Raw genomic sequence first — 25,247 nt, forward strand, 5'->3', positions numbered from 1 at the left:
AGGGGCTGCGTCCTTCCTCCTCCAGGGGCCGCAGGCTTCCCCCTCAAGCAAGGCGTCCTTCCTCCTGGGGCGCCGCGGCCTTCCTCCTCGGGGAGCGGGGCCTCCTCCTAGCAGTGCTGCAGGCCTCTTCCTCCAAGCAGGCGTCCATCCTCCCCGAGAAAGGCGTCCTTCCTCTTCCAGGGCCTGGGGGCTTCCTCCCTGGGGCTGCGGCCTTCCTCCTCGGGCGTTGGCGTCCTTCCTCCTCCAGGCGAGGGGTCCTTCCTCCAGGCACTGCCGACTGCATCCTCCGGGCGCTGGGGGCGTCCCCCTCCGAGCCAGGCGTCCTTCTTCCTCCAGGCGCTGCGGCCTTCCTCCTCCTAGTGAGGCGTCCCTCCTCCATGGCCTGTGGGCTTCCTCCTCCGAGCAAGGCGTCCTTCTTCCTCCAGGGGCTGCGTCCTTCCTCCTCGGGGAGCGGGGGGCTTCCTCCTCGCGGCGCTGCAGGCTTCCTCCTCCCAGCAAGGCGTCCTTCCTCTTCCCGGGTCTGGGGGCTTCCTCCTGGGAGCAGGCATCCTTCCTCCTCGGGGGCTGCGCCCTTCCTCTTCCAGGCGCCGCGGCCTTCCTCCTATGACCGAGGTGTCCTTCCTCCTCGGGGGCTGCGTCCTTCCTCCTGCGAGCGAGGCGTCCTTCCTCCTCCTTGGAGCACTGGGGCTTCCTCCCCCGGGCGCTGCGGCCTCCTCCCCCGGGCGGGGTCCGCACCCCTGCGGCCCGCTTCTCCCATCATCACGCAGGCGGCGCCCCCAGAGGCCGCGGGAAGCAGTCGGCAAGGCCCAGCCCGGCCGCGCCCCGACCCAGGTACGGCCGCGGGCATGGCCCCTGGGGATCGCACCCGGGCCCCCCACGGCCGTCCCCGCGGGCCGCCCCCACCAAGACGACAGCCCCCCGCTGGCTGCCTGCAGGGGAGCGGCGGCGCGGCCTCACCGTCTGGGCCCGAGGACCGCTCGCGGACGACGGAAGGCCTCGGAGCTGCTGCTCGCGCCTGAGCTGGACCAGAGCGGACCCCAGGCCCGGCGCAGCGCAGCCCCGCGGGCATCACCCGCCCGGTCCCGGTCCCGCGGGGCAGGGGAGCATGCGCTCCGAGGGCTCGCCCTGCGCCCGCACCCCTGCCCCCGGCGGCGCTCCCCGGCCACGTGTCTGCAGTGGAGCATGCGCCCCGAGGCTCGCCCCGCGCCCGCACCCCTGCCCCCGGCGGCGCTCCCCGGCCACGTGTCCGCAGCGGAGCATGCACCCCGAGGGCTCGCCCTGCGCCCGCACCCCTGCCCCCGGCGGCGCTCCCCGGCCACGTGTCTGCAGTGGAGCATGCGCCCCGAGGCTCGCCCCGCGCCCGCACCCCTGCCCCCGGCGGCGCTCCCCGGCCACGTGTCCGCAGCGGAGCATGCACCCCGAGGGCTCGCCCTGCGCCCGCACCCCTGCCCCCGGCGGCGCTCCCCGGCCACGTGTCTGCAGTGGAGCATGCGCCCCGAGGCTCGCCCCGCGCCCGCACCCCTGCCCCCGGCGGCGCTCCCCGGCCACGTGTCCGCAGCGGAGCATGCACCCCGAGGGCTCGCCCTGCGCCCGCACCCCTGCCCCCGGCGGTGCTCCCCGGCCACGTGTCTGCAGTGGAGCATGTGCCCCAAGGGCTCGCCCCGCGCCCGCACCCCTGTCCCCGGTGGTGCTCCCCGGCCCCAGCTGGGCACTGGAGCATGCACCCCGAGGGCTCGCCCCGCGCCCGCACCCCTGCCCCCCAGCTGGACAGTGGAGCATGCGCCCTGAGGCTCGCCCCACGCCCGCACCCCTGCCTGGCCTGCTGCCCCGCGCGCCTCATGGCCGGGGAGGGCGCCACTTGCTCCGTGAGGCCGACCTGCGTGGCCCCGGACTTCACCTCTTGCAGCGCTGCCTCGCTGGGGCCTGAGGGCTCCCCTCCCCCCACCCCCCTGCAGCCCGAGCTCCCCCGCCGAGCAGGGACCTGACGCTCGCGCCCTGTGCTTGGACGTTACGAGGACGCGCGTCCCGGAGCCGAACCGCCGAGGTCAGCGCAGCCCCCAGGGCCCCAGGGACCCGACCTCGACGTGACCCAGCGCTGCACCCAGCGCCCAAGGCCCGGCTCCTCCAGGGCACTCGGTCTTCACGAGCAGAGGTGAGCAGGGACGCAGGAGAAGGTGTGCCTCTGAGGAAGCGGGAGGATGAGCAGGACTGATGCTGGGGGGCCTGGGGGACGGGCGGGGGCGGGGCAAGACAGGGCCCAGGCGGCTCCTGCGAACAGGGGGCCCTTCTCTCCCACGGGGACCCCGACGTCCGTGAGCCAGGCTGGCTTAGAAGTTCAGGGTCGGGGCAGACGGCAGTAAAGGAAAAACATGACTATTGCCGCATTCCTATTGTGCCTGATTTATTAAATTTTCTTGAGGCTGATTCCACTGCTGTCGAAAACACACAAAGGTACTTTTTCCTTTTGCCTCATCACCTTGAAGAGTGCAGAAGCTACAGCACAAAGCATTTAAAAAATATACTTCTGGCAACAGAAATGAAAGCTGTCAAGCAAATATCTTTGCGGAATGGCAAGATGAGCTCGTTATCTCTGAAGTGGAACACAGAAGCTACCGCGTAACACTTCAAATTTCAAATGATAAAGCAGTTTTCTGAGAAAAGTTTTGCAAAGCATTTTCCAGTAAAGTGACCTTCTGTGTCTCTGGTCAAAGCCCAATTACTCATTTTCTTGCTCATCCTGTGAAATGTTTTGAACTAATGTCAGCTTATTAGCTTCCACTTAGGGCAAAATTTTTCAGCCTGTTTTTAAAATGTGTTCCACAAGTTTTATCTGACATTTATTCTTTCTCTAGGTGTCACTCACCTAATCTACTAACGTTAAAAGTACAGTTGATAAGTTAAAAAAAGTGACTGCAAGAGCTTCAAGTAACGCAAATACCAGATAAAGGAAAACTAAAACCCCCGACTGTGAAAAAAAAATTTAGCTACTGTGACTGTCCTGTTACCAGGTTACCACGCGTAGATGTAGCCCCCAAAATACGTATTTGCACTTACGCTGTGCCAGGCTCCGTTCAGAGCCCAGGAGGTCGGCAGGGGACAAAGCACAGTGGCGGACAGAATGGAGGGGATGGGGGTTCACAATACGTACGCGGGAACAGTACACAGTAGATGATAATACAGATGATCTGTATAATAATGGAAAGTATAAGGCATCTGATAACATAAATTATATAATAATGGCAAATACCGTGAAGGAAAAATAAAGGAAGCTAAGGAGGTTGGCAAGTGATAGAAGTAACACATTTTAAAAAGGTTTATTTATGTATTTGAGAGAGAGCATGAGTGGGAAGAGCAGAGGGGGAGGGCGAGAGAGAATCTCAAGCAAACTGAGTGTGAAGCCTGACGGTTGTCTCTCCCACGACCCGGAGATTGTGACCTGGGCTGAAACAAAGAGTCAGATACTCCCTGGCTGCACCCCGCCCCCCCCCGGGGCGCCCCTGGAAACAGCATTTTAGGTGCAGGTTCTCTGGAGAGCAAATCGAGAACCCCGTATCCTATCAATGTTAAGGGCTAGAGACCTAGAGGCAAACAGACTTGGAATTTTAATCCTAACTTGACAGCTCATTAATAGTGTGTTCCCAGGAGGGTCATTTTTTTTTCTTCCTTAAGCGTCCGTGCTCTAAACGGTGAAGTGGAGGTAGGGGAACCCTCTTCAAAAGACTGCTCTGAGTGCTTAGCCTGACGCTTGGCACGCGACCATACTCCATGGTTGTTAATTCTTATTATTGGACATTTGAAGCTCTGTGTATGCATGTGTAAAGCACTCACGTTGTATATCTGTGCTAAAATAAGCTTCATCAGCTGTCGTGGTCCTGTGATTACCTGTGTGGCTCTAACAGATGAGGAGCAAGGTGCCTGGATCTCGTCTGGTATCCCTCTGCAGTTCTCTAGTGGTCAGTGACCCCACGCTGTTTCGCATTAACTTACTCTCCTGCGGGTGCTCCTGACTCACTTTTACTGACTGTCTCTACAACAAAATGTAGCGCGTGACTGTTGGACGGCCAGAGGTGACAGTTGCCATTTTATTTCCCTCTATCACTTCCAATAGGTGAGCATTTTTCTGCCACTTTTCTAATCTATCTTCCAACCGGGTAATTCTACATCTATCCTACATTCAGTGGAGATAGTTATAAGATATGAAAAGAAACAAACTGGCTGGCAAGTAAAACGGCAGCTCCATATATAGAAAAAAATTTCCAGATTGGATGCTTAGCAGCATTGCCACAGGTAATAGATGTGACCTTTCTGAATTGAGGGAGGTTGAGGGCTTTTTTCTGCTTTTATGGACAAGAACATCTGACAGTGATGGCAGATTGTGGCAGACCTTTCTGCTCTACTGACTGATTTCCCTAGCAGCTCAGCACGTCACCTAGGAGTTTTTTAGATTACTTTCATTTCCTTATTACTCAACTTGATTGCCTAGTCCTCAAATTCCTTCCCTTACAACCTGGTTATTCAGGTTACTTGGGGGAATCATGCAGAAAACTACTTCACCAGAGCAGTTCATGAGATGGATGTGGAGACTCGGGCCAAATCATAATTGGTGGCAGAACCACAACTAAATATCAAGTTCTTGGATTCCTACATCCCCATATCCATTCATTTACACTCAGCTTCCTTGCTCTGAGTGAATATGATAAACTTCCCACAAGATCAATAAGCAGGAATATATTAACAGAGAAGGAGTTGATTTTGCACTGAGTACGAATTTTTCTACAAACGAGCCACAAATGCCATCAATATAAGCCGCATATAGCCATAACATTATTTAAATTTATTCTACTTCCATAAAAATGTGTAGTAATACAAAACACTAGTCTTTAATGTTTTGATCAATCTAACAGATAATGAGATCATGCGTACTGAATAATGGCACCGAAGACTACAACAAATCTTGTGAAAACTGAAGCTCTAGCAAAGAGACCATCGGAATGTGTCACCGCGGCTTTGGTAATTGTGTCGTTCCAGAATCAGTCCGTTATGGGATGAGGTTTCATACAGAAGCCATTTGGTGCTTGAATCCACGCTGGCTTTTCCTTTCATGTTTACTCACGTGTGTGCATAAATTATTATACATCAATTTCCATCAAGAGAGCCCATTATGAATTCCCAATAATCATTTCAATAGGATGAACCTATCCAGGAGGCATCAATCATCACAGATAAAAAGGACACGGAGAATTCAAACTCCGTGTGCCTCCACACACATACAGTTATGGACGAAATCCCTTAAATTAAGTATTGCTTGAATACTTAAAGTTAAAATGTCTTTTTTTCTCTAGTTTAGAACAGTGAGTGGCCTTTATTCAAAAGTATACTCACATACATGCCTGCCTGGATCCTGTACTTCAGGTGGTCCTGCATCACAAACACAAGCAAAATAGCGGATGTATTAGAGAACAACTGGGGGCCCGTGTTTCTGGGAATTGTTCAATGCTACCACAGCACAGCCTGCGATTCTAAGCTCTTATTCTACTGATAAACACCATCCAGTCCTCGGAGACACAATTATCTCTATCTCTTGCCTTGTATTCTAGAAACAAAAGGCAGCTGTCCGTGAGGACTGTGCAGGCCTGTGGGCTGTGTCACCGCAAATGTTGGTAACAAACATTGACTTCAGAGAGGAGAGTATGACCAAGTGGTGTTGAAGCGAAAGAGAAGACAAGTCAATCTACTCCTTAGATGCTCCGCCTCAAACAGCATAAATGCAATAGGGTCGTATATAACAAAGAGCAGAAGCATCCACTTCTAGGAACGTATTGCATAGCAAAAATTTAGAGTCTGGTTTTTTAAAAAAGAAAAAATTGGTGCAAGAATTTTTTTTATCAAAATATTTGTCATATATATTTTCAAAGAATAGCCAAGTTTTCCAACAATTAAGGTATGGTCAAACATAAGTATATATCAGTAGGATGGAATATTGTAACCAAATTTTTAAGAATTATGTTTTTAAAGAATATTTATTGACTTAGGATACTATTCCAGGGGAGGTGGGAGGGGGAGAAACAGAATACAAAAGCTGTGTTTCGTACAATTCCATATTTTAAAAGTATTTGTATACTGTCAAAAGAAGATTCAGAGAGCTTTTTTGGTATGAATATTTTATTGAGCAGGGAAAAAAAAAAGCTTTGCAAACAAGAGACTTCAAACCTAAAAGTGGCATAAAGTTCAGAGGCAGGACATTTCAGGGTGGCAAACAGTGACAGAGGAGGACATTGCTCTAACACTCATAATTACTGGTTATTACAATGGAGGTTTCCAGATGGCAGGGATTAGTTAAAAGTGATTCTCTTATCCCATTTTGGGAAAACCGACTTTAGTTTCATTTATGATTATCAGAAGCATTTATAGGAAAAATCTAAGTTTCACTTGTATCTACGAAATACACTAAAATATATTTCGCTTACGTGTCTTAAAATGGTTTTGTCTCCCTTTTATTTTACTTTAACAGTATGAAAGGAAACACATCAAGAGTGCTCATAGTCGGTACATGAGTTTGAATGAATCAGGGTTTATTAAGAGTACTCAGTTAACAGCTACTAAAAACAGAAAAATATTATTAATTTAACAAAAGTCTATGATGTATTTGTTCAACAGCTCAACTTTATTAGCAATGATCAGAGTTCTTTCTAGGCTTCTTTTATGTTGCACTTGGCATATTAGTTTTGACCTTCAAATTGTTGCCTCATGGTTGCAAAATGACTGCTGCAGTTCCAAGCCTTACATACTCAGACGACTAGATTCAAAAAAGAATGTACAATGGCATTAGCACAAGGGGCCTTTCCCTAAAATGCAATCCTTTAGGAAGCAAAATCTTGCCATGGCCCTCTGAACGCTTCCCCAACAGCACCCAGGTCAGAAAAGAGTCACATGCTTAAACATGGGGAAAATAATGGTATTGCTCATGCTTCCTTTAGACTAATATGGTCATCCCCTGAGGCTGGGCATACTGTTACTTCTAATCTGGTTTACTTTTCATGAGAAAAAAATATAAATGGCCATTGGATAGGTTTTCAACAATATCTTCCAAGAAGAATTATCACTAAATAGCAGAATTATAGCTTTTACTTTTCGCCTATTTCCAAATTTTATATAGTTAGCATGCATTACTTCATAATAAAAGGATTTTTTTCTTTAAAAAAAAAAAAAAAAAAGCCCCCAAACATTGTAAAGCTCCTAAAGAATTCCTTCAGCTTGATGACAAATGCAGTGAATTAACTAGTTCCAGAACCCTCAGTGGTCATGAAAACATAATTCAGTACGTTTGCAAAAACCTATTATGGCTGCATCGCCTTGTATGACCTCAGACCAAATTGATGTGCCCCAGATGATTTAGGTTATAGCTGGAGGAAATGTATATCTTGCTAAATTTAAGGAACAATAAAAAGGACAGGACAAATCTGAATCTAAGTCTAGTCAGGCAAGCCCACTATGGACACAGCCGCGGCCCCAGTTCATGTACAGGACTTCTCACCCCGCTGCTCATTTCCTCTTTTCTTTGGTGGCTGGTATCTCTGGGTTCCAGGTTCCGCAGGCAACGTAGCCAATTTTTAAGTCCAATAAATATTTTAAACTATAGCCGTGAGGAAAAATGGAAACACAAAATCCCAGGACAGAATTTCAAGCAGTTTTAAAGCTGGACCCCAATTCTAGCTCCCTGACATTTGTCAGGATAACGGATTTGTTATTACCAAGAGCAAGGGGAGGCTACCAAGGCAATTAAGAGCTCATTTTGAAAAGATCCATTTAAGTTTCTCATTACAAAGTCAAATAAAAGCAGAAATATAGTGGCATTTATATTTTTAAAATTAGATACCACGGCATCTAAATTATCTAATGCATAGATATTAGCGGACAGGTTCTCCCAGGGTTAGCGTTTACTCCTTAAATTCATCTGCCCGTTACTTCTGAATGTGACTTTTGTCATAAATGTGGATTGAAAACCAAAGTGAGTCAAGGCAATTTAGCTTTTTAGAAAGACTACTGTATTACAGTAGACCGTTCTTTCAGAAAGACTAAGAGAAAAACACCTCGTGTTAGCCAGCGGACAGTTCAATCCGCTATTTATGCGACAGAGGAAATTACGTATACATGTAGAATCCACTTAAGAACCTCTAAAGTAATACTGAATTGTTTACGGTGGCTTTCTCTGGGAAGGAGAGGTGACGTAAAAAGCAGGTAACTGGAGCTTTTGCAGTAAGTGCATATTCATGTATTTCTTAGGTAACTGGAAGGAGAGCGGGTGTCGCGCGCTGTGTCGTCTGGTTTCCTACGCTTACATAGCCTGCGTCTCCTGTCCTGCTTCTCAAGCTGCAGTAGGTGGCGGTGGGACCGAGGGCGCTCTAAGACCAAAATAAACATGGTAAGTTTACTCCAGGGTCAATTATTGAAAGCCTTACCTTTTACGTTAAAACAAAACTTGAAACACAAAGTAAATACGATGAAAAATTCGCTCAAATTATTCATGTACAACACCAGGCCTCGATCAATGTCGTATTTGCCGTGTCCCACTTAAGGGCTCTGGCTTGAGGGGAAATGGGACTAAGTGAAGCTTGGAGGAGCTTAATGACCTGCCCATTATGAATACAATCTCATAAGTACTCAGGTTCATGGTTTATTTATATATATATAAATTTATGTACAAATAGTTTTTGTGCATAAATTGCACACAATTTTTGAGGTGTGATTGACATATAACATTATATTCGTCTCAGGTGTACAACAGAATGATTCCAAACTCATATATATTGTGAAATGATCACTACAATAAGTCTAGTTAACAAAAGAAACTTCAAAAGAAAAAAGTGCCTTAACTTGCCTTGATCCTTCCCTATTGCTTTATTTTTTTTTTTACCTATTGCTTTTAAAGCTTTTTTCTTACTGATTTTCTTTCTTGTAATCATGCACACATTTTTTTGCATATATGCAACAGAATATGGGTTTTTTTGGTTATATTTTTAGAAACCATTTTAGAAAATGATTAATTGTCAAAAGTATGGTATAGTTACAGCAGCTGTTACATTCGGGATGACAGTAGAGTGTGCCGAGATAAGACATCTTAGTTAACTGATTATTTAAACAGTAAATATTAGAAACAATAATTTTAAGGAGAATATTTCAAAATTTATTCAGTAAATATTTATTTGGATGACAATTTGTAGTTTTGGGGACCTTTAAATTCACAATGTTCATTCCAGTCTTAAGTCCTACTCATATCCCTTGTTAAAGAAAAATTATTAAAAAAAAAAAAAAAAGAAAAATTATTCTGAACTTGTTAAAAATGGTAAGGAAGGGGGCAGCCCGGGTAGCTCAGCAGTTTATCACAGCCTTCAGCCCAGGGCATGATCCTGGAGACCTGGAATCGAGTCCAACGTTGGGCTCCCTGCTTCTCTCTCTCCCTCTGCCTGTGTCTCTGCCTGTCTCTCTCTGCCTCTCTCTCTCTCTCTGTGTCTCTCTGTCTCTCTCATGAATAAATAAATAAAATCTTTTTAAAAAAAATTATAAGGAAGGCTTTGGGCAAGACCATCACAACAGGGAGAGGAGTTGAGTTCAACTTTGAAAACAGCAAAGGCAGCTCGCAACAGGTAGAAAATTACTCAGAGAGACGTCAAGGGCAGGGAATTCTTGTTAAACTGGCTTAACAGGATTGTTGCCACGGGGACTCCAAGACTTAAATGCCAAGGACAAAGGATGAGGGGTTTGATCAAACATCAAGGGGAGGGATTCTCACTAAAGGGATTCAGCAAGATTCTTGCTGAAGGCAGGCCAACGAGGAGGCCCAGTCAAGCAGGCTCTTAGGGCCCTGACCACAGTTGGGTCAAGACGTGAGTCTTTGTCGCTTTGGGCTCTGTTTTCTACCTTGTTTTACTTTTTTCTCCTGACCGATAGCATCTGCCCCCAGGAATTTGTTCTGGCTAAGTGCCAAAACCAGTCCTTGGGGGGGAAAGTGAAAATGGCAAGGTATGTGAAGATTGTGTGGATTTTTGAAGATTTTTAAGCAGTTAAAACACACAAAAAAATATTCCTCAACTTCTAAAAATACTGGTAGGGAAACAAAAGCACGCTTCTCATGAAGTGGTTACGGAGACGTTTTTGAGATGATTGTCCTTACACATCTGTCAGGAAATTATACAAGTGCTGACCTTAATCCAACCACTTCCTACCCAAACAGAAAGCATGACGTGCCACTTCTGCTAGCATTGGTGGAGCGTTGCTTTCATCCCTCCTCTCTCAATTTTTAAAACAAATTCCCAGGGGCCAAAGAAAACATATTCTTTTGAAAGTTTACTTCATTTTTCAAAGATGTTCTTATTTCCCTCATCACACAGTATGAGGTTTCATGTGAGATAGCTCATGTAATCTTTATGGCTAAACATATGGTCCACGAACAAAACAGTTATGGTCCTAGAAAGCCTCGAGACCTAACCTCGTGGCATCTACTGCTTCACGTAAATGTGTTCATCCCGACTCTCTTGTGTATCTGGGGAAGTATCATGAAAAAGTATCAATGATTTAAATATCTTGGGGAAAATTAAATAAATAAATAAATAAATAAATAAATAAATAAATAAATAAATATCTTGGGGAACTGTTCTTCTTGGGAACCAAGTGAAAGAGAGTAAGTTCACGTAAAGTTGATAATCTTTAAAAATGTTTAGTCTTAAAACTCTGATTGCCAACTTGCGCCATATTTGGGTTTAGTTTTTGAAGGGTTCAATTCTCTCTTTATGCACCTTGGCTTCTGGCCGTAAGGCGGATACCCATTTTTTTCCCTTGGAAGAGATGTTGGGATTTGAGGTTGGGCCAAGAAAAGCCAAAGAGGCTAGGAAGCACTTACAGATGGAGATAATTAGCATATTAAAAATAGGCCAGCCAGATTTTTTTTTTTTTTTTTTTTTTTTTAATCAGGAAGCAGAGGGGTAAATGCTCTCTCTGGCAAGACTATAGAAGCTGTGTGGACAGAGGAAATGTGATTCAAACCCTGGTATGAGAATGGTATTTTACTTGAACCAGGTTTCAAAAGACTGGAGCAGGAGTTCCTTTTACTGGAAACCATGGAGTTGGCGGGCTTTGTAGGGGCCTCCCTTGAAATTCTGCTCCAAGGCCACTGTTTTGAATTTTGTTTGAAAGTCTTAGAATGGGAGACGCTTGGTTTCAGAAGACACAGGATAAACATCGTGAACTCTATTGCTTTCTAATGCATGGTAGCGGAAGTGTATTTCTGATACCACCTCCCACTGAAAGAGGATTATAGAAGAAGGCGGTAGGTGGGAACCATGGCCGTAGAACAAAACCCTTTGGACATCCAGGGGCTGTTTTGCCAGTCCTAAAGCAAAGGCCTGAGGCTGATCTAGATTCAGGCTCTATCAATGGGATATGTTTAATTGCCAGATAATTCACTGTGGTTTCCTGAAGTTCTGATTCACAGAGTCAGCCCTTCAACTCATATGTTCCACCCATTCTCTGAAGTCTACTGTTATTCAAAACAGACTTAAGGGGTGTCCATCCTGGAGCGGGGCTTCTCAATGGGTGGTATGGGCACCGTTGACTGAATACAGAATTATTGATGTGGGCCAGGAAATTTATAACAATTACGAAGAATTAGCAGCTCCTCGATTCTCATGGCCACGGCAAAGCGTAGTCAGCCAACTCCTGCTGACTCGCCTCGCCATGGATTTTACAAATACAACACGCTAAAAATTACTCTCGTAAAGCTGCTTTTTCCTTCTACAGGTAATAAAATACTGCAAAAAATGTAGAAAGAGATGGAAAGGAATCTCCACGAAAAACTAAAACAATAGAAGGGGATATTTTTAGTCTGGTAATTTATTTGTTGATCTACTTAGAGGAAGGAGACCAGAGGACCCTCATCTGCCTCGGTACCCCTAACGCTGTGGTGAACTAAGCAGCCATTCGGTTGTCAAGATTCGGTCTTGGGTTTGCTTCATTTCTGAACAAAATCAGAGGAGAAGAAAGAGGTAGCAAGGCACTGCTTATTTTTAATATGTCTTATTTGACTTGACAAATTACGTGTTTCTAAATGTTCATAACATTACAAAGTTTGACTTAAAAATGAGAATAACAACAGGCAAAAAATATGGATACATATCGTCCTACACGAACAGCTCTAGCCAGTTAAGGAATATACATTCTCCCTTCATTAGCGGATCCTTTGACTAAAGGATAGGAGCAGTGTCCTCAAATGTAAACTAGTCTGCATGTTAATTGTCTCACAATATCAAGGTTTGGAAGAAACAATTTACAAAGGAAGGAAAGAGTGGTTGTTTCTGCAAACTGTTGAAAACTATGAACTTTGGAACTTGGTTTTGCTTGTATTTAAAGTACTTTTAGGGATCCCTGGGTGGCACAGCGGTTTAGTGCCTGCCTTTGGCCCAGGGTGCGATCCTGGAGACCCGGGATCAAATCCCATGTCGGGCTCCCGGTGCATGGAGCCTGCTTCTCCCTCTGCCTGTGTCTCTGCCTCTCTCTCTCTCTCTGTGACTATCATAAATAAATTAAAAAAAATAAAAATGTATTAAAAAAAATAAAGTACTTTTAACTCTTCATTTTTCATTTGAGTATTGACATTTGAGCTGGCGTAGCATGTGTAGGAATACATATTATAAACTTAAAATTGAACTTAGTCTTGGTTATGATTTTTTCAAAGCGTAGCTTTGAAAAATCCCAGTGATAGCCAATGAGAAAACGGGAGTAGCAAATAGGAGAATTCAAAGTAGTAAGCTGGTCATGACACTGGAGTCAGGAGGAAGGAATGGATAATAGTTTATTACCAGTTACCATAGTTATAAACAACATAAAAGGTACTAGTAGAAGGACCTAAGGCCCAGTTTCATGAAAATGTATTTAGCCTATGTGTCCTGTCATGCTGAAACAAGTTTCTAAGTAGCTTTTTTACCAAGAAGGGTTCAGGGGAAAGACTCTGACGACACCCTGGTGACCTCAAGGGTATCTTCGTAGGGGAAGGCTTGAGCCTCAGTTTACCTGAGTCCGGGTGGAACATCTTGTGACCCTCCTGTGACAGGAGAGGGTGGCACTCTTTGAGGAGCTGTTCTTCACCTCACTAGTTCCCCTTGGGAGACTTTCATGGCTCAGGAAATTTTCTCTAGATACTCCTTTTTGGGGCTTGAACAACAACAAAAAAATTAAATGATTTTGCCACAAATCAGCTTTTAAAAACACCGTAGAAACTCTCTTTCTTCCTCATGTCTGCTTGACTAGAGAGATTTTGAATGGAACATATTTTGGAAAGTAGGAGGAAGCAATTGAAGGGACTTTGAATATTAATGAGTTTTCTTGCTGCAAAGTGTGGCAGATGAGAAACAAAAACTGTGAGTCAAATGACCCAAAACTACTTGAACAAAATATTAAGTATGGAAGCTTTTTTGACATTTATCATCATTAGTTTGTATTCGTTAAATTTATGCTTTTTTTTCCCCCTTCAAAGTAGAATTTAAACTTAAACGATGGGCTAAGAAAAACCCAGCACCCTGGACTAGTGCAAAGAAACATTGTAAAGATTTCTCCATCTGCCTACAATTTCTCTGATATCTGCTAATCAAAGTGATAAAATATTTGCTTCCGTTCATCAAGCCAACAACCTAACCCCCCCTGCCTTGAGATATATGTCATTTGAAAAGTAAAGCTATTACTCTCTCAAAGGGTTTACAAATCCTAATAGATCAATTTTTGCTTTATAAGAAATTCTACTTTAACACTGTGAAGTCAAATAATTGACAACATGGTTAGAGAACCAGTTAGCCTTCAGAGGTTGATGATCGTACCGCTCGCTTCTCTGGGAAGGTACGACGGTCGACCTTCTTGAGGTACGTGGTCTACCTTCTTCTCTCTATCCGCCACACCCACAGTGAAGTTCCTCCCTAGAGGACCTTAATTCTTCTTCCAAATGCTGTTTTTCCTTCCTCCACCAGTTACTAGGGAGCAAAAAATATCAATAATATCCAAATTGGAATCCTGATTCTACCAAGAATGAAGAGAAATGTCGTCTTCTTGGGAGCCAAAAAAAGTTTCTAGTGGCACATGGCTTCGAGAAGAGAATGTACTGAGGATTCCAATGTCAATAAAGATTTAGAAATGACGGTCCAAAGCAGCTGTCATGGCAAGTAGTATTTTTAAAACCTCTCCATGTGCTCAGAAGTGAACTAATAAGAAAGAAGGACAAAACGGCAAATACCAATCAAGAGAAGCAGAAGTTTTAAGGAATCCTATTGATCCAATATTCTATAATCCTATTGCAGTCTTTCCCTTCTTACAGCTTTAGCCTTCAGGCAGTGGGAAGGGACTTCAATCCCATGTGCGACAGGGACACAGTTTTCTGGATTATTATTGCGAAGCCATTTAAACTTCTATATAGGTTCTTGAGAAGAAATCCTGGACCTAGAAAGAAAAACATGTGTAAATAAAGAACCAGGAAGGAAAGAAAAGAAAGAAAGAAGGAGGGAATCCCCGGGTGGCTCCACGGTTTAGCACCTGCCTTTGGCCCGAGGCATGATCCCGGGGTCCCGGGATCGAGTCCCGTGTCGGGCTCCCTGTGTGGAGCCTGCTTCTCCCTCTGCCCGTGTCTCTGCCTCTCTCTCTCTCTGTATCTCTCATGAATAAATAAAAAAAAATCTAAAAAAGAAAAAAGAAAAAAGAAGCAGGAAGAAAGAAACAGAAAGAAAAGAAGGAGAAGAGGAAGAAGTAACTAATAGCCCGGGCATCCAAGAGACGGATAAATTTGGGATTAAAATGAGTGAGGATTACAGACACGGTAGTAGTTAATACCTGGCAAATGCCTCCGTCCCACTAGCGTTTTGCCAACACGCCCCGCGCCACGCTGGCCCTCTCGTTTAACGGAGGGTGGTGTCACTGGCCTCCGTGTCCAGAGGCGGCCACCTCGGGCCTGCAGGCGTTGCAGTGGAGACAGGAGTGGGAGCTCAGCTGCCCCTGGAGGGGCAGGGGCCTGGTGTGTACAACTGCGGGGGTTTGTGAGCTGGAGCCTTCAAGCCGCCGCACCGATGCGGGGTTTGGGTCGCTGGAAGGCGCGGTGCTTCCCAGCAGAGGCAGCTCGGGCTGCGCCCCGTCCCGTCGCCAGCAGCGGCCGTGGGCTCCCGGGCTGAGGCCAACGCCCTCGGGACGGTCCCTCCGCAGAAAGGGGCTGCAAACACCGGTGATGGCCACTGTCGCACGGGGAGTGAAGAGCCATCCCGGGAGGAGAACTCCTGGCTCTCGGGGCCGGGCCCGAGGTGACAGAGGAACCCCAAGAGGACGCAAGAAGGGAAGAAGTGGAGCCCGAGCGGGCGGGAAGGAGGGGGCCTTGCCGGCAAGAAGTTAACTGAAGGGACGTGAACATTGAGGAGCCTCCGGGACACGGGGGGAAGAGGCAGAGTCCGCCACCTGGGCCATGTGTCCCCGCCCCGGGGAGTGCCGCGGTGTCCTGGACGGAGTGGGATGCGCGGCTCCCGTCAGCTGCTCCCTAGTCTGAGTCTAAATGCTCCCGTTAAAGTGTCCCACCGTGTGGTGATCAAGGTTCCGGACGTGACTGCAGGTGGCAGCCCCAACCCCCCCCCAGTACGGTCAGCTTTCCCTCTTGGGTTCTCCTGCTCCTCTTCCCTGCTTTGCTTGTTCAGGGGCAAAGAGGGTGCTGCTAGGGGCACGGGAGGGGCAAGGGGAGCGAGAGCTCCCTGACTGGGTGTGCAGGAGTAGCCCTACCGAGGCTTGGCTGCTGCCCAGAGCGGAGCCTGTGGAGAAACACACTGTGGGGGTTATTTTGGAAACCCCCCCAATTGCTTGGAAACAGCCGCCTGAGATTCTCTGGACCCGGGTTTCCTGTGCTGTCTGGTCTCCTAGGCTTTCCTTAGCCCCTAGCAATCTGGCAACGCCCCCTCCGACTTCTCTCCAGAAGAACCCCGCCCGGCTCAAGCCTTCTCACCCACGGCCCACAGCACACCCGCGAAGAACATGCACCTGTTGCTCACCCCGGGGAACTCTGGGAGTGCTGGTGGCTCCCAATACAGCCCTTCTTCCGCTTGTCTGTTCTGGAACCCAGCGCATCCATCGCCCAAGAGACTCCCTGGGAGAATGAGATGCCAGTCCACTGTATTCTCCAGTCTTGGGGAACACGTACCAGACTCTCCTGTTGGTCTGACCAAAGGCCTGGCTACGGTGACGGGCAGGCACCCCTCAGAACCTGCCCTTGTAGATGGCACGACTCTCGGGAGAACTCTCCTGAGAAGTCCTCCTAGCGAGTTATAGTTCAGTGGCCAACAGACACATGAAAAGGTGCTCAACGTTATACATCCTCAGGGGAACGCTAATCAAAAGCACAAGGAGACATCACCTCACACCTGTCAGAAAGGCTAAAGTCAACGACGTAAGAAACAACAGGTGTTGGCGAGGATGTGGAGGGAGGGGAGCCCTCTTACACTGCTGGCGGGGATGCAAACTGAGGCACCCACCGTGGAAAACAGTGTGGAGGGTCCTCAAAGGGTTAAACATGGAACTACTGTATGATCCAGTAATTGCACTACTGGGTATCTACCCCCAAAATACCAAAACACTGATTCAAAGGGATATGTGCACCTCTATGTTTACTGCAGCATTACCTACAAGAGCCAAGATATGCAAGCGGCCCAAGTGTCTATTGACAGCTTAATGAATAAAGAGGATGTGGTGTATATATATAATTCAGTTTACAAAAAAAGAATGAAATCTGGCCATTTGCAACAACATGAGCGGAGCTAGACAGTATCATGCTAAGGGAAATAAATAAGCCAGCCAGAGAAAGACAAATACCGTATGATGTGACTCATATGTGGAATTTAAGAAACAAAACAAATGAGCAAAGGAGAGAGAGAGAGAGAGAGACAAAAAAGTAGATTCTTACCTATAGAAAACATACTGCTGGTCACCAGAGGGAACATGGCTGGGGGATGAGTGCAATAGGTGATGGGGATAAAGGAGGGCACTTGTGATGAGCACCGGGTGCTGTAGGGAACTGCTGACTCGCTCCACTGTACACCTGAAACTAATGCAGCACTCCAGGCTAACTATGCTGGAACTAAAGTAAAACTTAGAAAAGAAGAAGTTACATTTCAAGCTCTTTCTCCACCTCTCTGTATTCCTGATAAGAGTGACCTGCTGCTTCTCAGTCTCTTCCTTTTCGATCCTGGCTCAGCACTTCAGCTTGGAAGAGGTATCTGTTGTTTTGCAATCAAGATTTCCATCCCACCATCCTGTTGCAAGGCATTGCCCCTATTGTATATTTAGTAATTTCCAGTTTTACGGATAATCCAAGTCTTCTAGCCTCACCAGATTGAGGGGGTAAGATCAAGTTGCAGTCTATTCTTACGCCCAAAATATGATGGTAGGAGTTCCAGCTGGTTTGATGACTAGGAATTAGCACATCTCCGAGTGTCCCCAAGTTATTTTTGGGAGTTCCCCAAAAGGATGCCACACACATGCCCACAAACCAGTCTGTAACTACATGGTGTCTGCTCTTTCCTTCCTTTGCTACTCTGGCTTATAATTTTCCACATTCCCTGCCTGCAGATTTGAGGAATGTCGGATTATTGCTAGTTTCCAAGGGGAAATGGGGGGAAATGGCCTCCTCTCCAATTGTGTGCCACATTTGGTCCCCAGGGCTCGAAATGGCCCTTCTTCCCAGAAATTAACATTTGACCATCTCCTCCTTCCCATAAATCCTCCACTTTTCTGACCTTGGGCATCTAACCCAGGCTAAGGTCATAAAATGTCTCTCATCTTTAGCTCTGCACCAACCACAGACACCCCGCCCCTCAAAAATATTCCTTCCTTGTCCTCCCTCAGGCAAAACCAGAAGCCTCCATGCATAACGGTGCCTGGAAGGGGAGGGGAGGGGAGGTGGAGATCTCACTGGTCACTTAGAGGCCAAGGCTCCGCTGCTGAGGATGCCTGATAGGATTTTTCTTATACTTTCTTAGTCCAAGGACCATTCAGGAGAAAAACAAAACAAAATAGATGAGCATGTATATAACCTGCTGCTGATGGAGGGGAACGTGTCAACATGTGTAACTATAAATGCAGAGAATACCTCCAGAAGAACACAGGAGACTCCTAATAGCAGTTGCCTCTAGGGCGGGAGCTCGGCGAGTGGGAATCGGGAAACTTACTTTTTACTCGATTTCATTTTGTACCTTTTGAACATTTTACATGTGTACGTCCATCCCAAATCAGAGTGGAGTTTCAAAGAATACTCAGTAAAAATATTTTCTTTCGATTTTGAGAAGTTTTTTAAGACTATGGCCAGAATATTTCAAAGAGCTCCATCGAAAAAAAGATCTGCAGTGAAAGCACAAGATAAAAAAACCTTTCCCTTTTCTGCGTGTGATCACATTTTTCAAAGCAAAAACAGTTTAATGTAAAAAGAACAAAAACAAACAGAAAAACATTGCTCCAAAGTTTTCCTCTTTTCCAGTGTCCTAAGAAAATGTAAATTTTTTTTTTCACGAAGTCATCCAGGAGTTTAGACAGTGACAAATTGCAAACAGTGGCTGACGCATTTCCTTGTCCTCAGTTTTCTTTAGAATAGAAGCTCCACATGCCCTGCTGAGTCCTGCCACTGTCCTTTTAAATGAACAGATACCAACAGTTTCCAAATGAGAAGCCGAGACTTCAACATCATTATCTCCTACATTTTTGTTTTTAAAGAGAGAGGGAGAGAGGGCCGGTGGGCAGGGGCCGAGGGAGACTGAGGCAGGCTCCAGGCCGGCCGGTCGCCGGGCCACCGCGCAATCCCACGATCCTGAGGTCACGACCAACGCAGCCACCGAGCGCCCCCGCCCCGAGTCTGCTTCAGCGGGTGTAGACCCGTGTGTGGCACACCTAGGATGTGCTAACGCCGTCGGGGCATGAACGCGCCACCTGCTGCCTTGCTCTCCGGCCCGGCCACAGCTGGGCCCGCGGGGCTTCACGAGGAGCCACCGAGCCCGTGCCTCGTTGTCTTGAAAACCCGCAGTTGTTGTGCGCGACGGGGCCGGGGCCTGGGGCTGCCCGGAGCCATCCCAGCCGGGGCCGGGGGCACAGGGACGGTCCTGGGGAACCGTCCACGTAAGCAGCAGCCGGGGACCACCGCTGCCCGTGGGCACAGGCCAGAGTCCCAGGAACCTCCGCCCCGAGCGGCTCCTTGTCCAGCCTGCCCTGGGCTCACAGGCCTGCCGGTGGCCTCGCCTCCCCTCACCTTGGAAACACATTCCACCTTGCACCTGACCCATGCACGCCCTTGGGAAGCACACGCGTGCCCAGCAGCCACGGGCACACGCGCACGCTGAGGGGCTCTTCTCCTGCTCCTCTTGCTTCACAGCCACGCTTTTGGCCAGAGGCGTCTACACTGGCTGCTGCGATTCCTCGGCTCCCGCCCGGCCGTGCTCCCTTTGCAACCTGCCCCCTGCGCCCCGCGGCCCGAAGTCACAGGCCCTCAGGTGGCCGCTCGGCTCCCCACGGCCCAGCGCACCGACATCTCTCAGGCCCAGCCCCCGCGCAGTCCCTTCCTGAGACCCGAGCGGCCTGCTGAGTTGCACGGAATTACTCTCCCGGTTTTCCTCTCACCTTTATGACTACCCTTTATTTTTTTAAACCAATTTTGTTATTGTTATTATCTATTCGATGCATGTGATATTTCGGGAGCTAGGCATCTTCTCTCCCAGGGCCAGCCACCAAGTCGGGAGCAAAGACGATAAAGTCAGCGATTACACAGTCCTGCCAACCCCTTCCCTGATCCGTGGGGAATACGGCCCAAGACCCGCAGCGGATGCCTGAAGCCTCAGATGGTGCCTGACCCCGTATCGATGATGTTTTTGCCTGCACACTCACACCCACGGTAAGGCTTAGTTTATGAATTAAATGATTATTTAATAATATGAAGGTAAGGCACACTAAGATATTAACGATAATAGTGATAATTAAGTGGAACAATTAGAACAATACACTCTACTAATTATGCGAATGTGGTCTCTCAGAATATCTCAACGTGTGACTGCGCTCCACTCACGCTGCTCCCTGTGAAGATGTGAGATGCTGAGACGTCTGTATGGTGAGGGGCAGTGAGGGTGTCAGGCTGGTGCTGGTCTTCTGACGAGAAAGAAGTCAGAAGGAGGGTCATCTGCTTCCAGACTAGGTCGACTGTGGGTAACTGAGACCGTGGACGGCGAAGGCGTGGATAAGGTAAAGGGTGGAGGCAAAGGGTGCAGGGAGTGGTGCGTTACTGCACCACGAATGGAGACGGTCAGGGTGCTGGGGTGCCATGGGGACACACAGCAAGGGCCTCTAGCCCGTCTGTGCCGTTGACAGAGCTGGCTTCGCAGAGACCCAACGTGCAAGGGAAGACCTCAAGAATGAGCAGGGGTCCCACAGGGGGACAGTTCCAGACAAAAAGAACAGAGTGTGCAGAGATGTAACTGAGCATCTGGACGTAACAGAGCATCACTCACCCGGGAAGCTGGAAGGATTTCACTGTAGCTAGGACGCAGAGATTAACGACTATCGCCATTGAGGGCCAGGGCTATGCGGGGCCATGCTCAAGACTAAGTGCTTCGAGACAGACCATCTCATTCAGTACCGGATTGATTCACAGTTATTATTTTTATTTTTATACAAAATAAGAAAATCATAGCTAAGATGTAAGGGCTTACTCTCTATCAGTTATTTTTTTTAAAGATTTGTTTATTTATTCATGATAGACACACACAGAGAGAGAGAGAGAGAGGCAGAGACACAGGCAGAGGGAGAAGCAGGCTCCATGCAGGGAGCCCGACACGGGACTCGATCCCGGGACTCCAGGATCACGCCCTGGGCTGAAGGCAGGCTCTAAACGGCTGAGCCACCCAGGGATCCCCTCTATCAGTTATTTTTATAAGTGCTCTGTAATGTCTTAATTTAGTGAAAGTGTGTAGCAGCCCCAAATTACATAACATAGGGTAGCCATAAGTAACTTGTGTGCATATGTGTACACACGTTTATATAATAGGCCCTACTGTTACCTCCTCATTTCACCAGATCACACAGCTTGCCCCGGGCAGAGCCGTAGGTGAGGTGAGCCGTAGGCCCGGCAATCTGTGCCTTTCTGGGAGTTAGAGGATGGATCTCATCATAGGTGAGGAGGATGAGACTAGAGGAGGGTGTTTTAGCAATGGAGCTTCATGGTCAGAAGGCAGGCACCAGTGGGAGCTGGGTGAGGAAGAGGAAGAACCAAGAAAAATAGGCAGAAAGCACTGGGGAGGATGCATGCCACGAGGGGCCGTCATCTTGGGGAAAGATCTTCAAGGGACATTGGCTTCACTAAATCCACATTTCACCCCCTAAGTTACCACACTTGTTCCTTTATATTTGATTGGTGGCCAAACTGATGGAAAAAGTCTCAAGCCCCGCCCCCCCAACTGTGTGAACAACTCTGTATAAGGGAAATAGTAAATACACACAAAGTTGCTCTCACTTCTGAGAAATAGTGTCCCTGACAGACCCATTAACAGGAGTGAATGTCTTTTATGGGAAAACAGATGATCTTTCCCTCTATAACCTAAATTGGATAATAAGAATGGAAAAGTTTAATGAGCACCGTATATGTGCCAGCAGAAAGACACAAGCTTTCCGTGTGTTATCTCATTTAATCGTGAGTAGAAGTTATGTATATGATTGTCCTTGTTCTACAGATGAGGAAACCTCATAAGGCGTGACATAACTTGTCTTGGTGGCACCATGGGTTAAGTTCAGGACGTTGAATCAAATCCCAAATGGCTGAGTCCAAAGTCCATGGCCTGTTCTTCTCTGCTGTACTCCCTTCACGACATAAATGAATCGCAAGGATCCTGGGTTATCCTGCTCAACTGTCTCGCTCACCCCTGTTTAGAGAGGTGGGTTCAGTGACTTCTGCTCACGCTGCACCGTAACCCTCTGCCTCCTCCTCCGCAGTAGCATGGCCTACAAGACCCTGGCTGCTTTATAAACCAGCCCAACGAGACTTCCCAATTCAGCTCTCACCACTTCCATTTCTTCTCTTTGTCCCCTCCACCCTTACCTCGTCCCGACAACCATATTCCCCAAAGAACATTTAATGTCATGGGAGACTTTCATGATATTATCTTAATTATTTTTTCAATGTCAAATAATAGGCATATTATCCCAATTTGGGAAGATCATATTCATGCACATGAAAAGGCTGAAAGGATGTACATAAAATACTATCAAGGCCATTTCAGGAAGATTCTATAATAGGTGGCTTTTATTTTCTTGTTTATATTTTCTGTGTTGCCCAGTGATCATCAATAGAAAATGTATCACAACAATAAAAATTGACCAAGTGTTTACAATAGCTGTTATACCAGCAATAGCATGGTTATCCAATTCTATAAAATAGGATTTCTTTTATAAAACAGAAAATAAAATAAATAAAATAAAATAAATAAAATAAAATAAATAAAATAAAATCATAGCCAGATTGCTGAGGTTGGGTGCATCATGGGTCCGATGTCCATCAGTATTTAAGATGAAAGCTGGATCCGTTTTCACTGAGGTAGCAGCAGCTCCTCTGGTTGGTAGCAAGGGCAGCGGCAGACGGGCCTGAAGCCAGTCGTCTCTTGGTACTTCCTTGCGCTGACAAGGGTGAAATCACAGCATGTATCTTAATGCTCAGTCTCCCAACGGGGGCTCTGGGAAGTCTGTCTCAGCTGGAAGCTCTTTGCACATGTCTCAGAATCATAATGAAAATAATCTCCCTCCTGGAAAATAGATGCCTCTAATGTAGAGGTCATACGTACAAAAGGAAAAAAAATGGTGTCATTAACCACCTTGACACCAGCCAATTGAATCCCTCTTAACCATCATAACATCTTTTCTTCCTTCTTTCAACCTAATGGTCTCTGGTTCAAAGATCCGGGGCTCCCGGTGCCATTGGAAGCGATCTTAGAAACGTGTGATTTACATGCACCAAGGGTTTTAATGCCAATGAGCTCTATAACATATCCTGAGAGAAACCAAATTTCCAAAGTACTTTAAAAGAGCAACGACTTTGTTTCTCTTACTGAACTTAGTTTTAATCTCTCTTGATCTTGCTCTCAGATTGACCTGGAACTACATGCCTCAGGGAGCCGCTCCCATGTGTTCCTCTCCTCGGCTTTCACTGCTGCCCTAGTCTGGCGTGAGCTCTGAATCTCAGGGTCAGAAAATTTTAGAAGGGACTTTTGGATCCTCTGTCCTATTGCCTCATTCCATGATAGACGAGGAAACTGTAGCCCGTAAAATTTAAGGGACCTACTCAGGGTGACAGAGATGAATTAGCAAGAAAGAAGGGTCAAGATTTAAGTCTCCTGACTCCAAATTGGGTGCTCCTTTCATTATACCACACGTTGTCTCAAAGGAGTCAATAAATTCTTTGTGAGGCAAAGACTTTTCAAACCATGCGAGGGCATGAGGGCAAACTTCCCTCTCAAGAAAGCCGGAGCCCTTTCATCAGGGTTCTCTTTGAAGCTCAAGGTCACAGTTAACAGAAGTATTTGTGAAACATCTGCCAATCCCTGAATTTTACATACATCGTCTTTAATCTTCAAAATAACCTTCAAAGTATCAAAATCCTCGTTTTGCTGGTGAGGAGACCCGCTTTTTGAGATTCTAAACCAATTTGCTTAAGATCGTAGAGCTGAATCTAGCAGAGTCAGGATTCACACCCATGTCTTCAGTGCTTTCTACAATATGCTAGACTGCTTCTCCTTCCGTGACACCAGGTCTTAACTTTGGGGACAAAGTGATGGATCCATGCTTCTTTTGAAGAGGCAGAAACAATTTTGTGTATGTACAGCCTGTCAATCATACCTCAATAAAGTGGTTAAAAACAAAAAAACGAGTTACTCTTTTCGATGATCTCTGCTGTTGAAATCTCAGGCAAAAACAGAATTAGTGAAGGAAAAGCACAAGGTAAGGAAGGTAAGGAAAGGTAAGGCACAAACTAAGGGCAACAAACTGAGATCCTGCTGTGACATGGGGCAGTGACCAATCTCCATGCCATGTACTTGGAACTTTCTGAGACATACAGAAAGGGAGTAGAGGAAGGAGCACTGACTCTTGAGGAACATTCTTAAATCCTTGTACCCTATTTTACTGTCTTTTCTGACATGAGAGTTTGCACAAAGACAGGACTTGGTCTCAAGGATATTTAGGATGTAGAAAAGCACATACTGGAAGAAACTGCCCAGCCTCAGAGCCCCCCATTGCTAAACCTCTTCCGCACACTGAAGAAGAGAACTCACTGATGCAACTATTTATAACAAACCTAGTTTTCAGGTTTCAGATTCCCTACGTCTTCGGACTTTCAATCTATACCACTTGTTTATTTCGTTGGTCTTATTTCTGATGAATTTGTTTCTCTTGAATAATGATATTCTGAAGAATGTTTAACTTTTCGAAATAAATTCTTAAGTTAACCGTCCCCAGAGCACCTGAAAAATCGCCTATCTGGTGAAAAAAAAAATCATCATTTTTATGCTCCAATAACTCAAAATTGGCCACATAGAAATTTCATCAAACATTTCAAGAGGGAAAAAGAAATCAGTTCTGCATTGAAAGTAAGAATAAGAAACTTAGAGCCCATGGGGGACAAGAACTTAGAATGAAAAGGGCTTTCTCAACCAGAGCACTCCTGTTGAGACACGATAATAAAATGTTCACCGTAATGGAGACAATATTCCTCCTTGGCACAATCTGAACAAAAGGAAAACAAAAGCTTTATGTTTCTAGAGGCACATCTGTTTGTCCAGGCATTTAGGTCTTTCTTTAGACAAACACATGTCACTTTTTATCGCTCATCAAATATTGAATTGTTTGGATTAAATCTTTTAGTTTGATCTTGTTTGACAAAATGTAAGACCACTTTCCTACAGTTGAATAAGCCCATGGATAGATGTCATGTGTAATTTGATATTATACTTGTTTTACAATGTAGCTGAGTTAACTGGCATGCAATATCTAATCCGTTTCCCCATTGTATTTAAATTTAAATAAGAAAAAAATTGAAAAGATTTAAAGCCATCTGCAAACCTAATTAACATGAACTCTAAGGGATTGTCTCAATTCTATTGTCATACTAGAATGCTATTATATTAAGTATTGTTTGAAATAAGTGGGCCATAGCCGGAGTTGAAAAACAG

The 25,247-nt window shown here is 46.4% G+C and overlaps 1 long non-coding RNA gene across 3 annotated transcripts; it reads left to right on the forward strand.

Annotated features, from left to right (window-relative positions):
- Positions 1–1,938: 1,938 nt before the first annotated feature.
- Positions 1,939–23,981, forward strand: LOC144288484 (uncharacterized). Of its 3 annotated transcripts, XR_013356344.1 has the most exons (6): positions 1,939–2,152; positions 4,905–5,010; positions 8,284–8,422; positions 20,073–20,277; positions 21,762–21,962; positions 23,167–23,981. It is a non-coding gene; the product is annotated as an uncharacterized LOC144288484 (long non-coding RNA). The 3 variants fall into 3 exon arrangements; XR_013356341.1 differs by having other exon boundaries at positions 1,943–2,152; positions 21,762–23,981; XR_013356342.1 differs by lacking the exon at positions 21,762–21,962 and having other exon boundaries at positions 1,946–2,152; positions 23,167–23,977.
- The last annotated feature ends 1,266 nt before the right edge of the window (positions 23,982–25,247 follow it).

Source organism: Canis aureus, chromosome 18 (assembly GCF_053574225.1).
Source record: "Canis aureus isolate CA01 chromosome 18, VMU_Caureus_v.1.0, whole genome shotgun sequence".
Lineage (NCBI taxonomy): Eukaryota > Metazoa > Chordata > Mammalia > Carnivora > Canidae > Canis > Canis aureus.